This window comes from Vidua macroura, chromosome 1, assembly GCF_024509145.1.
Source record: "Vidua macroura isolate BioBank_ID:100142 chromosome 1, ASM2450914v1, whole genome shotgun sequence".
NCBI lineage: Eukaryota > Metazoa > Chordata > Aves > Passeriformes > Viduidae > Vidua > Vidua macroura.
The window spans coordinates 9,767,441-9,783,744 of record NC_071571.1 but is presented as its reverse complement, the minus strand read 5'-3'; the positions used below and the strand labels follow the sequence as shown (position 1 = coordinate 9,783,744).

The window sequence follows — 16,304 nt, the reverse complement described above, 5'->3', positions numbered from 1 at the left end:
CTGTCATGTTCATGTAAGTGTTTATAATGGGAATTAATTTTCTGGTACTTTTGGCTATGTATAAAGCTTTATAAGAAGTTGCATGTAATATATGCTTGTGTTGTTTTCAGGTCTTAACATAGATGTCTAATAACAGAAAACACATTTGCCAACAATTGTTTTTTAGCTCCTTTGTGTTTTGAAAGTTTTGCAACTATAGTTGACATTTCTTTCCCTTGTGTCCTCTCTTTCATGTATTAAAGTGAATAACCAAAATATTACCAATCTGTTCATTTTGTTACTTTTGATTTACCAAAAGAAAAACTCGAAGTTTTTTCTTGTGAGTTCATTAAGGCAATCCATTACACACAGAACCATAGTGACAGCCTGACAGTAGATCTGATTTGGAGGTTGCTTAGTTTACAAATAAAGTTTTCATATAAGATTGTGTACTTTAAGTTTGCTATTTGAGAGATGAGGAATTACAAAAGTGTTATTTTAAACAATATTTCAGTGTTCTGTGATTTGCTTCCAGTGCATGCAGGTTTTTAGTGGTCTGCCTGCTGCCTTTATGCTGAACTCCTTGGTTTTCTGGCACAGCCAGTGAGGAAGTCTGACAAAGTAAATCTGACAAAGTGCTTGAACCTCTGTTGGGTTTGGGGGGGGGTCTGCGCAGTGGTGTTCTGGATATGATGCAGGAGTGGCAGATGATTGTAGGTGGCAGTTCTTAAGTTCAGCAGAATAAGTGTAGACAAGACCATCGAGGACTAATGGGTAATTTTAGATGATGTTAAAACATTTACCAAGGGAAATGGGCAATAGGAAGACTTGAAGGGCTACTGGAAGGCAGTTTGTATTGGCTCTGGTGGGAGACACCTAAACTTTCATTTTCATTAACTTTGAGTGAGTTTGGTAGTTGTGATGTAGAATATTTAGCAGATATTTTGTAGAACTTTTTTTAGTGTAAGAAGTGGAGGTATTTGTGCCTGAGGTAAACTCTGCTAAAGGGGTGGAAGTGATTGCAGCTTTAAAGGATTTATCCTTGACTGAAATAAGATTGATTCACATCTCTGTCCTCAGGGAGCAAGCTGGTAAACTGTAGGTTCAATTTATTGGAGAGCAGTAGAATGTATTCATTTGCCTGAGAGAGAAGTTCATCAGTGTTCCTAAAATTAATGGATTTTAAGCTCTGACAAATCACTCTGGAATTTCCTTTGCTGTAAAGTTCTGAGTCTTGATTCCCATGTAATGCATGAGATTCTAGTTTAGTTTTAAAATGTAAGAACTTACAAGGTCATTTGCTTTTTGGGGAAATGGTTTTTCTTTTTGTCAACCCCAGTTGTCTGGAGGGTTTTCATTTGTTCTAGTTTTCTTTTCCAGCAAAGTTATGAACTGCAGCTCTGCTTTCTGCTACTGTGGTTGTTTGCATTGTCAGCCACATGGGAATAACATTCCTGTCTGTCATGTTCCAGTGGAGAAGGCAATGTAAAAGTAAAGCTCTTACATTGTGATCTCCCACTGAGTAGGTAAACTAGAAAAAACTCGAAAAAACTCTTGACTTGAAGCAGTCCTGGTTAGTCAATGACATGGGATTTGAGATGTCGCTATTTTAAAAGAAAGTAACTATATGAGCTTGTGGCAATTGAAACAAATGTATTTCCCAACATAGTTTATAAGTTAATTTCAGTTGTTGTGATTTGACCCTCGCTGTATGCCAAATGCTCACCAAAGTTCTTCTGTCACTCCCCTCCTCAGCTGGACAGGAAGAAAAGTGCAATGGACAAGTTTGAGGGTTGAGATAAGTACAGGGGAGACATCATTCACCAGTTACCAATATGGGCAAAACAGACTCAAACTGAAGAAATCAACAGAGATTTTTAGCAGTTAAATCAGAGTAGGATAATGAAAAGTAAAACAAATATTAGAAACACCTTCCCCCTACCCATCCCTCCTTCCTGAGCTTCACTTTGTTCCTGATTCACTGCCTCCTCCTCTTTGGACTGCAGGGGAATCTCAGCTCTGGCACCTGGAGCATCTCTTCTCCTCCTTCTTCACTGACCTTGGTGTCTGCAGAGTTGTTTCTCTCATGTTCTCACTTTTCCCTGGACAGAATTACTTTTGTGAAATAATTTTTTTTTTCTTCTAAAGTAAGCTATCCCTGAGGTGCTACCACAATGTTGCACTACAACATGAAATAACTCATGCACTCACTCTAAGATACAAAAGAATAAAAGGAGCAAATTTTATTTCTGACCTCGAAATATATAGAATTCCAAAAGTGACAGTGGATTGGAGGATGAAATTGCCACCTCTCCAACCACACTGGTCAAACCAATAGTTCATCAATTCTCTCCTCCCACAAAGAAGAATGTAAAACAATCATTATTTACATGAACAGTGTGTGAGAAACTCCAGTAGAAATACGTAAACATCAGAAGGCATGGAAAACTTTTTAAAGAACTTTAAAACTTTTAAAAGAACAGGGTGACACTGCTGTTACTGCTGGGATCAGTCTTGTCCAGCAGCAGGTCCATCTTGGAGCTGGCTGTCATTGGCTCTGTTGGGAGGGAAATAGGGAAATAACTCTATAGGGAAAGCTTCTGGCAACTTCCCACCCCTGTGGCCCTGACCCTCCACCTGCTCTGAAAACCTTGTCACACACACCCAATACAATCTTAAACTGCTCAGTTAAAAGAGACCTCTTTAATGTATTTTAAAAAATGAGAAGTTTGGCAGCTGTGTATTCATGTGGTAATGATTTCACAGATATGTTGAGCAGTCAGGACTGTGTCAGATAAGGCAAATCATATATGGCAGCAAGGGTGGTGGACTTGACTTCAGCATCCCTTGATGTTGAAAAGAAATAAAATACTTAATTTTTTTGTTTTGTTTTTTTTTTTTTTTTCCCTCAGAGCCTAGTTGTACATGGAAAAGACTTTATCAAATTCTTGAAAGTACTTTTTTGAGCTGGGAAGATATAGTTGCAAATTAGCTGCTATTTATGCAGATCTCTGAAAATAACTGTGGCATTTTACTCAAGGGGGTTGATTTCATTTTAACTGTCATCACTGCATTCTTCTAACTCAAGTGATGTCTTTTGCAAGAAAGTTATTACATGTGATTAAAAGCTGAGTACAGATCTAAGACTGCTGAAAATATCTGGTAGCTGTACAGGGCTGGGATTCAGGCCTGGAACAGCACAATAAACAGTAAAAACAGTAAGAGAATCTGTTCCCAGTTAGCAGACACAGTCACATTTCCTGTAGCAAACTAAAATTTAGGTATCATACTTGGGCACCTCATTCCAGAGATGAAGGTCTCTCCCTGGAACCTGCCTTTGATGAATGGGAAGGGGTGGACAGAGCTCTTTGCAGGAGGTTCCTTTCCTCTGTATAAAAAGAAGCTACAATAATGAGGTCCTAACTATGCTGCTGCTTTTTACATGCTTCAATTTATCAAGGAATAATTTGGGCCACAACTGTTAGATTTTAATTAATACATGTAGTAAATATTCTGTGGTAGAACTTCTAAAAAGATTACTAGCATCTGTTATAAAATCTGCTGAGAGTTTCAGAGCTGACAGTGACTTGGCTGCACATATTTTTCCCTGCATGGGCACAAAGATTAACCTCTCCAAGAGAAATTCAGCTTAAGGAAGGCTCTGCTTAGGAGCAGTCAAATAAATTGGCATTGCCATGGGCAAGATTTCTTGGAGCAAGATTTTGGACAACTGACTTAATAGGTGGTTGTTGGCAATTCAAGCAGTTGTCTTAGACTCAACAGAAATTTCATTTACAGAATTATTACTAAGCTGGGTTTTCGGCACTAGGTGTTTGGTTTCCCCTTAGAGCTAGAATTTGCTGAACTTAAATTTAAACATATAGGTATAAATTAGTTGGACCATAATTATCTTTATGGTCAGTATACACATCTTCAGAGGACTGTATTTGACAATAAGGAAATCTTCAAGATGTCAGATAGTTCTCTCCAGAGGCCTTTATTTCTCTTTTATTGATGATAAAGCAGGTGTAGAGTGACTTGTTTATTCTTGGACATACAAAAGACAGAATTTTAAGAATTAGAGAAAAGTCATTTCATCAGTTGCAATTGCCTACTGATTAACAATATTTGAATATTAAAAACTGGAAATCATTGAAATTGCTCTGAAACTATATGTAGGTAAAAGGGTTGCTGAGATGTAAGAAGTTTTTTTCATCTTTCCTTTGTCTTAAACTACAACCAAGATCTAGTGGCTATGATCTGTTTATCACAGTTCCAGCTATGGGCTGTACAAATACACAAAGTGGGACAGTAGATGCAGATTAAAATACTTAAATTGTGAGTTTAAGTATCAGTTATAAACTGCTCTGTCTTAAAAGACTCTTAGATGTGTAATGTCATGATTAATTGTAGGCAGTATCTCTATAACATAACACGGCCCACTGCTGTCATTAATTAAAATGGTATTGATTTCTGATGGTTATTTTTGCTGCTAAATGGCAAAGTGAAAGAACTTAGTGTGTTTGTAAGAGTTGAGCTAGGGGTAAAGAATATTCAAGAGATCCCCAAATGCTTGGCTAATCTTCATCATTGATGATAATCAGCAATAGGAGAGGTGACTGTTCTCTGTTGCAATTATAAGAGGGATAATGTATCCAATTCCTCTTTTTTCACTCTTGCCACCTCTCCATTCTGTCTGTCAAACACCCAACAATTCTAACACTGGAACATTCCTCCTCCTAGGCCAAGAAGTTATTGAATCTAAATCACTCAGCTGCTTGCTACCCATTGTTTGTTTGAAGGGCAGAGGCTGCCTTTATGTAAGGGCTGGTTTCAGGTGTGGGGAAAACATCATGCAAGTGATGCTGAACATAAGCAGTGGCTGTGTATTGAAGCAAGGTTATGTCATTCAGGTCAGCACTGCACACTTGCTTGGCCATTCTAGAGGTGAACTGATGGCATTATTGAAAATCTTAGGTATAGACTCTAGATAGGAGTTTGTCCACAGTCTGTGCTTCTACTGAAGGCCTGGTTTTGTAACTGCTTCTGTGAAAACTAGAGTATATTCTCTCAAAAAAACACAGGAACTCTCTCTCCAAACATACGCAAATAAAATAAATGAATTTATATTAGAAGCACAGAAATTGAAATGGAGTATTTAAAGCATATACAGCCAAATGTTAAACTTCCCAAAACATGGGACAAAGCAGATTCTTTAGTTTCCCGTATTGTTTTAAAACCAGCTTAATTTAGAAAGAGGATTTGCATTTCTTAGAATTTATGATCACTTACTTTGCTTGCTTTTTTAAGATGGAAAAACTTTTTAACAAAGTCTGAAGAATGTTTTGATGCAGAGCATTGCAACACAGCTATGTCAAAGGACTGTATCAGTGATGGTTTGCAGTCATGGCATGAGAGAAAGTGTCTGTGTCTGCAGGAAGCTGGGAATCTTAGGAGATGTTTCCTGGAAGCAGGGCCTGGAGAAGTTTTGGTAGGGTGAACAGGAGCATTGCCAACTGGCTGAACTTTTAATTTCTGTTTAGTGTTTTGTATTTTTGTATTTACTATTGATGTCTTAAAAGAAATAAACATCTTGAAACCTCATCACTATTTTTCTGTTTTTTTCCCCAGAAGATGAAATGATGGTTTTAAACTCCAGATTTCCTACAAATTAGCAGTATTTCTTTTCCTCCCATGGCTTTGTTGAGTTGTAAAAAGTTGTGTGGTGGGGCAAGTGACTGAACAAATGTTGCTGTGTACACAAGTCAAAGGATCAACAGGACTGTCAAATATCCAGGTGTGTTTTAACCATAATATTAAAACATGTAATACTGTGTTGTTGAAAAACTTTAAAGGCCAGCCTTGGGTGCTCATTTACTCATTTGCTGCAGTTCCACTTGAGGGGCTTTATCTTCCTTTTTGCTAAGTGTGGATTTCAATGTATTGCAGACTGTGATGTGTCTGCCAGGCAGTGTCCATCTATTTGTGGATGAACATAAACCTCCTAGTGCTGTGGATGGTGTACTTTGGTATTAAATTCACTTTCTGATGAAAATTATTGTACAGTTCTAGAGAGACATTGCAGGCCCAGGAGATTTGCAGCTTGCTGGATGTTCCACTGTGCAGATGCTGTATGTGCCAGCCCAGTAACATAAGCACATGAATTTTCCTCAGAGGATGCAGTTTCAGTAGCGGCCTGTCCTTCTGCAGGTTTGATTTAAGTACACTTACTCTGCTTTTTCTAAAATAGCTTCTTGGATAAGAGGTGCTAAGCTCAGTCATGGGATAGATACTCCAGCTGGAAGATAGGCTGTCCAAACGTGATTTGTGTGAATACAGGAATTAAAGTGCAAACTTAAAAATCTTTCTACGTGTTTGTAAAATCTTTTCAATAAATAATGAAAATACCTTTTCTGTTTCAAAACAAAGTGATATTACTGGGTGGGGATTTTTATGTTGAACATTACTTTCTGTTATTTCGAGGACTTTTTTTCCTCTAAAGAACCTTTTGCTAACATATATTTTAACATTGTTAAAATAGTAAGGCTGATATTTAAGGATAAGGATAATAGTTAATTTAGCTGGGGAGGCAGTCTGGGTTTTGATTCCACCTTGTAGCTCAAACATATGATGTAGCATTCCTAAGTTTAGAAACTTGATTTAGCAGGGAGTGCTTTCAGTGTCTTTCCTTAGCAACCCAGTCTACCAAAACACACCAGAGCTGCCCTTCCTGCTCTGTACTGAGGAACAGTAGCAAGCTCCATGGTTTTAAGGTGGAGTTTATAAAGAAAAATAGGATAATGAATCCTGCAATTGTAGGGGATTGGAATTTGGTATTTTCCAATTACGTATTTTGTAGGTCTTGCATTTTCAGTATGATACTATATGAGGTTAAGGTCTGCACTAAAACTCTAGAGCATCATTTTTGTTTTAAGTAAACTTACCTGAAGGAATGGAATTGCTTGTGGGGTTTTTTTTTGCTTGTTTTCTTTTTTAGGGGCTAAGCATGCCTCAAGATAGAAGGGATGCCAGCAGCTGCTAAGGGTTACAGCCATCCTTTGCAGAAGCTGAGAGGGCATTCAGGGAAGGATAATTCCATAGTACTGTTTTAGGTTTGATTTTTCCTTAAATATCACTTCTGATTGCTTTGTTAGGTGGACCTTTGATCTTGCTTAGTGCAGAAGTTGCTATGTAATGTGTTGCCAGTGAAATGTACGACATACTTTGCATATCTTTTTCTAAAAAATAACACTGTTCTGTTACCGAACAGTGCTATACACACTGAGGGGTGTTGATACACAGCCCATTGAGAGGGCCAGAATTGTTCTAGAGAGAAGGGAGAGCAAATCTTATAAACCTTAAAAATTTTAGCATCTACCTAATTAGTAGAAATACTGAGCTTTGTATATGAACCTGGTATAAGAATTTGGTTAAATCCTTGAATGAAAGAACCAGAAGGAGTTACACATGTAAGCTTGTCATCCATACCTGCTGCTGTAAGGTTAACTGGGGCTTTCCTCCCCACCCTTTGTCACTGCATTAACTGAGACCTGATTTAAACATTGTGGCTCTTCTTGCTTTTATTTTATTAGAATGTTCTGCTTTCTGTTACTTTGTCAGCAGAGTTTTCTAGTTTCAGAGAGGGCTAATCACTGATTATTTAAAAGTTCCACAAAACTCCCAGACTGTTGGTCTGCATTCTTTATACTCTCTGGATTTTACGTAGTGGATTTCTAGTGTTTTGACTAGAAATGAAACAGGCATTTTAAAATGCCTGTTATATCTTGCATGATTTCTGATTATATTTCAAAAATATTTTAATATTAAGAATAAGCTTTGGCTGGATAGTACTGGATGCAGTGCAGCATTTAGAAGTTAAACACCTTTGCTGGTATTGGGTCAGAACCAGTTAAAACAAGCATTGAGTTTTAACTACTGAGTGTATTCTACAGACTTGTTTGATTTCTTAGGTTAACCTAGCTTGAATTTTTATATCATGATGCTGCATTTTTTTGGATACCACCGAAAAAATAAAAATCCAAGTTTTCCATTTTTCTCTTTTGTATTTTCAAATACAAATTTGCAGTTTGCTCATTTCCAACCAATACAAAGTGAATTATACTTGTCATAGTTCACATAGATTTGTTTCAAATGTATTGTGAATTACAGATGACATTAAAAAGAACAGAAGGTTGGGCTTCAGTGCATGGAGATGTTTCAGGCTAAAGACAGGGAAGAAGATTTAATCTGCCTCAGAAAGAGGAGTCTGGTAGAGGGTGATCACTGCTTCTTAATACTTGTCTATTCTGAAAGCTCACTTGCCTTTTCTGATGCCCGTTTTAGCTCTCACAGAACACCTGCATGGTTCCCTTAGAGAGATGAATTGGGCAATCCGGTGAGTGCTAAAGGAATGAGCTCTCCCTGCTGCAGGAAGCTCAGTCTCTGGATCAGAGCTGACTGCAGGGTTAGGGAATCGGGCAGCGGGTCAGTGGAGTAAAAGGTGAAGAAACCTTCAATGTTTTATTGTAGATACCAGCTGACCATTTGGTGCAGAGCCCAGCACTTCTTTTCACAGCTGTAGACAGTTCAAAGAATAGTAGGTTGTGCTGTGACACTGGTTGTATAAGCTGGTTTGAAAGCTAATGTTTAGCAGTCCAGAGAGGAAAATTTGTCTTCTGTTGACTGTCAAGAGAATAAGACACTCTGGCATGCAGTGGGGTGAGAACATGTCTGGATTCTCAAGGGAACTGAAAAGGAATTTGTTATAGAGACTTGAAAGTACAAAAGAGGTAATGTTTTTGAAATGTGACAAATTGGAAATATCTTGCTAATGCTTTTATAATTTTAAAAACCAAAAGCTGGAATTTCAAGGTATTAAGACTTTATTTGTAGAAGGAGAAGAACAAATTAAATTATTCCTGGGAATAAAAGGGTAAAGTTAATAATGTCAAAAAAGAGTACTGTGCAACATTTTTTAAGTGGTAAATTTGGTGAACCCTGAGAGCTATGGTTCATCCTATGCCTTTTAGCAGTTTAAACATTTAAAATCTGGGTCTTTGCTTTCAGCAATTGCAATACTTGTGGGAATTTGGTGATGTGCTAATGCAGGCTTATGAAACATTAAGTGTTTCATTTTGTAAAACTTGGTTGCACTACTTTTCTGTAACGTGGTGCGAGAGCAAGACTTTGATCAGTATAAATCCAGGTTTTGATAACTTTACTTGTGTGGAGTCTCATGCTACCAATTCTTTTTTTTTTTTTTTTTTAAACTGTGCTTGTCCTGGCCAAGCACATCAGCATTTATAAAATACAATTGTTACTGCTGTAAATGCCTGTTGAGGTGAGATTGGAGAAGGGCATCCTGTTGTCCTAAGAGTTCATGGGTCCTGGTCTTCTGCCTGGGGAAGTGGTGTAGAAAAAAACACTACTGTAAATGTGGATAGTAAACAGTCAAAATGTTAAACCTAAATTCTTATGTTTCCTCACTTTAAGATGTGCTCAACAGGTGTGAAAAATGTCTCATCCTGTGTCATGTTATCAGTCTTCTGTCAGAGGTTCTGCATGTCAATCCCTCAGAAGTGGAAACCATTAAAAGGTTCCTGCAACTGAATGCCCCCATATGCCTTCTACTTTTTTTTTTTTTTTTTTTTTTTTTTTTTTTTGTTTTTTGTTTTTTTTTTTTTGTTTTTTTTTTGTGTCCTGTCTCACTCCAAACTAAGCACTGAAAACTTGCCTTTGTCCTTTTTAGATGGAAAGTGAAAAAGAAATGTGAACATGGCAATCCAGGAAAAATTACAAGATATTAAACTGCAGTGAAAATAAAGCATTTTGGCGACAGAGTTGATGTCATCTCTACATCGAAGCCTGATTTATGATATATGTTGCTAATATATGCAAACCTGAAGATAATTCTGAAATTAGGCTGTGCTAGAAGATGATTCTGTGCTAGTGGACTAAAAGCTTCAAGCTTTCTGTTCAGAAAGAGGTAACAGCTGAGCAAGGCAAACCCATGTGGTTCCCTTTGGCAGACATCCTGTGCTGTGTTTAGGGTTGATTCTGTACCCAGATACCAGAGAAAACCACGCCAATGTACTTCCACGTATTTGGAAGGAAACTCTAACCTTTACTGGTGGAGAAAGGGATTTTTGTTTCATGTTGTTTGTGAGGTGATTAAACCTGGATGCTTCTGGAAGTTAATGATGATTGGTTTTTAATTTCTAGGCTGAAAGTTTGGGCTGTAGAGGCTGAGTGTCAGGCTAGAAGCAGGATTTTCCAGTTCCCTTACTAGCAAACTACTGTTCTGTCATTCTTCCAGAGCAGCTGCTTATAATGCCTATCCCGGAGGATTTTGTTAGAGCAAGCTGCTGCTAAGTAGGAGGTCTCTGGGTAACTTTGTATTGTGGCATGCTTGCTCCCTCACTGCAAAAATAGCAGCACTTAGGCAAATTTTATCTAGTTTTGGTATTGGTGAGTTAAATTGCTGAAAAATAATGTAGCTTTTGACAAGTCACACTGCCACTGTGAGTGAAGCATATTTAATAGATGTTCAAGTGGAATATGTGCATGAAAAAATGAAACTGCTGTGCTTTGAAATGGCTCAACATCCTTCACTTCTGAATTGCAGGACTTAGTTCTGGGTTGCTTTTTCAGTCATATCAGAGCTCTGGAGCCTCTTTTTAGGCAGGGTTTACCTTTTCAAATACAGCATTATTTTGCATTGCCAAAAACATTGTTTACCATAGAAACTGGGGAGAATATCCAGGTGAGAATATTCTGGTGGTGTTGCAGGTCTCCATAAGGATGGATTCTGAATCCTCAGCTGCCAAAACTATAAGCTGATTAGGCTTTTGATGGGCTGCTAGCAAAAAATGGAGGATTGCTGATTTTCTAAATGCTGTTCCAATGAATTCTGCAATGAGAAGGAAAATAAAGGGACAAGTATCTCAATTACAGTCCTGTATATGTATTTAATATGTAATATATTTAAAAAAATAATCTTAGCAAAGTAACATGTTTTTATTATTTAAATGAGAAATATAGATACATTTATGGTTATTGGTAAAATGTAGAAAAGGCATTTTATAGTTTGAATTAATGGTATGCTTTCATTTTAGCACAGCAGGCAGGTTGGATCTGGGATCCCTCCATGGAGTTTGGGCTCTAGTGAGATCCAAAGGCCGTGTGTATGGGCAATGGTGGCTCTTGGCAGTGTTTTGGGAGCATCTAGTTTATGCTAGTTTAGCCTGACTTTACAAGACACAGCCTATGTGCTGCTAGTTGTTTTCCTTGTCCCCCAGATATGGTATATATATACTTATATATATGGTGTATATATATAGTCATAAGTATATATATACATTTATGAATATATATTAAGAAATAATGTCCTTCAGGCCATACCAGGATGCTGAAATATCCTGTGTATGTGAACTGCTGAAAGGGATGAGGAACAGAGGTGTAACAAGGAAGGTTGTAAGAAAATTTAAATTCTTATGCCTTATAAAGAATGTCAGTTTTACTACTTGAGGTGTATGAATTCTATTGTAGTAACTTTCCTGTGTTAGCATTGAACCCTGGAGGTGTTGAAAAGCTGTTCGTTTCAATTTCACCAAGCACCAGCTTGTTTTGTCTTTAATTGCTGTGTTGTTGAAGAAATTACTTTTCACCCTAACGCTCACAATGTCTGAAGCAGATAGCTCAGGATAGGGGGAAATACAGAGATCACCCTGGAAAACTCGTGCTGAACAGCTGTCTGTAATTTGTTGTGGCACCTCAGAGGACTTGAACTGATAGAGGCAGCTCACGTGGGATGACAGTGTTTGTGCTGGTAGAGTGTTTTGGGAACATTTGGTGGGGTACCAAGTATGTGTTTCTAAAGCCACTCTTGTCTTATAGGTGCAAATCTGACTCAAAGGGCATTTAATTGCTTCTTTCATAAAGGTTTATTTTGTTTTCCAGTGTGTTGTCCAAGCACTTAAATGGCTTATGTTCCAGTTCATAAATAAATACAGTCCTTAACCGTGCTTGATATTACAGCTGTTTCTTTCATTTAAGTATGTTTCCACTTTTTCCAATATTTCCATTTTACTGTGCAGTTTTTCATGATCATAGAGGCATGGCAGAAATTTTAGGGCCTTTCCCCACCTCCTTTATCTCTGTGTCTTACTCTATGTGTACTCTCTGTGTGGAGAGGGATAGTTTTATTTTTTCCCCTACCTTTAATTCTCTGATGTTTGATTTTTTTTAAACTTTTTGTTTATCTATGGACAATTACTGTCAAAACCTGTACTGCTTATTTTGTAACACTTTTAGGTTACTTGCTACCGATTTATCCGAGTCTTTCTAGCTGGTATTCTGTGAAGTATCCTATGGACATAAATAGCGTGTTTGACAAAACTGATTTTCTATATTCAGTCTGCTTCTGGACCTTCCAGATGTTTCTGTTGAAAGATGTGGCACATGCAGCTCATCTGTAATGATTCTCAGGGAAACTGTTTCAAGAGTCCTGGCTTAGTTCTCATGCTGCAAATACACCGCATTTGTGGTCCTGAGCATGAATTTTGCTGTGCAAAGGCTAATCATTTTAATATATTTAAAACTGCAAACTCAAAATCCATCCCAAGGCATGCTAAACAGAAACTGAATCAGATTACCAGAAGTAATGGAAACAGCAGTTGACTGTTAGTTTAGCAACAAGGGCCTGCAGGATTTTTAAGGAAACCTTAATATTGGCATTTAACCTTTTCTTTCAGAAATACTGAATCCTGCAGTTCTGCAACAGTAAATATTTTGTGGGATTTTTTTGTTATTTGGAAGAGGAGAGAGCCAGAGTATTTCTGGTATTGATAGAAGTAGGAAAATTGCTCGGTTAACCCCAGAGGTGAATTACTGAAGTGACAGAGCCTGGCTGCTGTGATTTCTCTCTCAGCCCCCCTTCTTCAGCTCCTGTCAGAAAGGAGGGGTCCTCCCTTCAGCCAGCGTTGGAGGAGAAGCCTCTTCAGCCTGTGTCAAGTGCCAGAAGACTTTGGGTCAGTTCCTCTGTGGAAAGGAGCAAATCGTTCACCTATTGCTGCTCCTTGTTGCTTCAGAGACTGAGAGGGAGTACACGGGATTAAGCTATTAGCCCTTCTCAGCTCTGTTTTACCTAAAATGTCCTTAGGCCAGCCTGCTTTACCAGCTGGAAAGCACTGGAGTGAATAGATGTTAAATTGAGCTTGAATATCACTATATGACACGATTTATTCTATCCATGCTGGGCTTCTTCTTTTAGTAACTTTCTCTGGCCTTTTTGAGTTACAAGTGCAGTGAGATTAGACAAACTGTCAGCTATTATTCAAAGGAAAATTTAATTTTAGTGTGTTTTGGGTTTTTGCCATGCCACTGGCTTTAGGCTTAATGGTTAAATAACTGCTTATGCTGTACATTCAGAAGGTTTTAGATCACCTAATTTGGGCTTCTGTCCTGAATTTCCTTCTGTGGTATAGTCTCCCTATCCACTGATTATGCATGAAGAGACTATGAAAACCTACTGTGATACCCTTATACATTTTTACATTTAAGCTAGACAAATGCACTTTTGATCAAGTAGAGGATTTTTATATGTAATTTTAGCTTTCCAAAATAAGCAGAAGGGATCAGTATCTAATAGAAGAGATATTTGTGAAATAGCTGGAAAAGTGCTCAAGAATATTTTGCTGCATTGTAACTATATCAAGAAACTTGATTATATTGTGTGATCTTAAAGTGACTGGTACAGTTTCTTTAAGATTTACATCTGGAGCAACAAATAATCAGTGCAAATGGAAGGAACGAAGCTTAAGTAATGCTGACTCAGATAAGTATCTGTTAAACATAGCTATGATAGTACATTATTTTTAATGTAGAATATTCTACAGTCTGTGGAAGTGACTCATCAGGATTGTTGAGTCCAACTCCTGGCCCTATGGAGGGCACCCCAAGAATCACACCATGTGCCTGAGAGCATTGGAATTCTTACCTTTAATCTTTGAATGTAAAATGGAAGAACCCCAAAATTTTAGAGGGTTTTGTTTGGGGCTTTTTATTTGTTGTTATTGGTTTTTTTTTTTGTTTTTGTTTTTTTTTTTTTTTAATCTGCTTTTTTATTGCTTCTGTTTCTTCCATTGTTGTAATATACAGTTCATGAAAAGTGGTTTGTTTGTAGCAAATTAAGTTTTCAGTTTTTGGAATGCTCTGATTAATACCTGTAGTTTTGTACTTTCAGTGTAGATGCTCAGTTTTTTTGTTTATGTAGATAATATTTAGTGCCTATGTGTTAATCATCAAATAAATGTTAAATTTATCTATGGTTCTTTCATAAAGACCTTTAAGGATGGAGAAAGCTTTCAAAGATAATTTTTAAAAGAAAAATATTTTACAGTGAGGGGATCTGTGAATAGTAATAGCTATTATGCAATTTATATTTTGAAGTAGATTATTAGTACCTGTGACTTGTGTTGAGAGCAATTCAACATTACTTACAGAAGGGTGTTGTCATGTCTTTCCTTCTGAATTTCTTGTCAATGCTTGCTTTTAGTAACATTTATGTAGATAAGTGAAACTTCCTTTATGTGAATGAAAAATTATATTTAAGGCATTAATGTTATTATTTGCACTTTGAACCTCATTTCATGTTATTTTCTGATTGCTATTTGTCTTTTCAAGATTTCCCGTCAATCCTTAGTCCATGGCATTTGAGTGTAATAGTTATTATTCTGTGTCTAGTCTTGTTTCCTTGGAAAGATGCAGATGGTAGTCTGGCCAGAAAACTGAGTCAATTTAGCCAGTGTGAAGAGTGTATGTAGAGAGTTTGAAAAACAAAATAGTTGTGGGTAAGAAACGTTTCTACTGTTGTTGCTGTTATTGTAAATGGTTTTCTTTTGTCCCTTTTTTCTTTTATTGTCTTCCAGGACAGAACAAGGAACTGCATTCCTTGGGCTCTTTCTGGTATTTTACTGATTATTACAAAAAATGCTATGTTCTGAATTGAGTTTTTGAAGTGCAGGATCAGAAATAGAAAGTAAATGTGAAAGCTGTTTAGAGCTAAGCACAAACAGTTGTGTGAGAAAGCCAGATAGTGTCCTTTTAATGTGCAGAAATGCATCTTTTGAGCACTTCAAGTATTTTGCAAGATAACATTTAATAATAGAACTTTCCTGGAAGTTATGATTTTGGTGTTGAACATGGTCGTTGGGGCATTTCTTGCAACAGTTCTCTCTTGTTATACTTTGCTTTGAATAATGAATTGCTACACCAAGTGGTGAAATGACACTACTTGCCAAACCTGCATGAGTAATTTACTAACAGATGCCAAGAGGAAAATGCTTTTAGTTGTTAACTGTCTTAGCTGAAATCTTGACTTCTGTCACTTTCTGTCATGCTTGTCAATAGATTTTTATACGAGAAGTAACAGATTTTGCACATCAGTTGGTCTGATTCTTGCTTCTGGCCATAAAAATGTTTGTGCAGTTGCTTCAATGTTCTTGTCTCAGTCCTGACTGATCCAGTGTACCAACTTCTATCCCTCACGCTTTCTCTTGTTGTCTATGCATAGGATTGTATTTGAAGTCAAAAACTCTTAAAGCAAAAAAAAAATTTTCCACTAGTATTGCAGTCTCATATAGCAGGCTGAAAATATATTAGTAGATGGGTAAATATTTTATTCTTTGTTTTCAGATAACCTGGGTTTGGAGCATCTAAAGATTAAGCAAAGCCCAGCTTTTGATTTGAGGTTGGCTTGACTGAAAATTTAAGAGTCTTGAAAATAAAATGTTCTCTGCTCTCTGTTTTGAGTGTCAGAATAGGCACCAAACTACATTAAAATTTGAGTCAGCAAGCAGAAAAGCAAGAATGGAAAAGGGATGAGAAACAGGAATAGAAGATACTGTATTATTTGTTGCCTACTATCAACTGCAGGAGTAAACTAGGCTTACATAATTGAGGAGCAGGCTTAGTGCCAACTCATGTAACTGTAGGAGCATGATAGGTGTGGCACACCAAAGGACAAGTAATTATTAAATCTCTAGAAAAATTAAGAGTCATGTCCTGTTAAGCAAGGTCTTAATAAAGATTGTAAAGTAGATAAAATAAAAAAATTAATAAATTAGCATATATGGGTAGATTTGAGTATCTGTGGCCTCTTGTTTGTTTTCCAGCCTATCTCAAGTGTTTCTGCATAATTTGGGACTGAATGTGAAGAGTGCTTGATAGGTGTAAGAAAGATACTTCCTCTTGTCTTCATTCCACAGAGGAATGTCAGCTGTGTGCATGGTGCAGGGAATGTGGCCTGTGCCTTCAGAAGTTTATAC

The 16,304-nt window shown here is 37.2% G+C and overlaps 1 protein-coding gene and 1 long non-coding RNA gene across 3 annotated transcripts in view; one reads left to right on the top strand and one right to left on the bottom strand.

The window, feature by feature from the left end:
- Positions 1 to 16,304, top strand: part of ESYT2 (extended synaptotagmin 2) — an 80,531-nt gene that overhangs the window by 10,660 nt on the left and 53,567 nt on the right. The gene's annotated exons all lie outside the window — the stretch shown is intronic.
- Positions 8,866 to 14,562, bottom strand: LOC128809763 (uncharacterized). The gene is made up of 3 exons (XR_008437843.1): positions 14,479 to 14,562; positions 10,717 to 10,888; positions 8,866 to 9,377 (listed from the first exon to the last, which is right to left on the bottom strand). It is a non-coding gene; the product is annotated as an uncharacterized LOC128809763 (long non-coding RNA).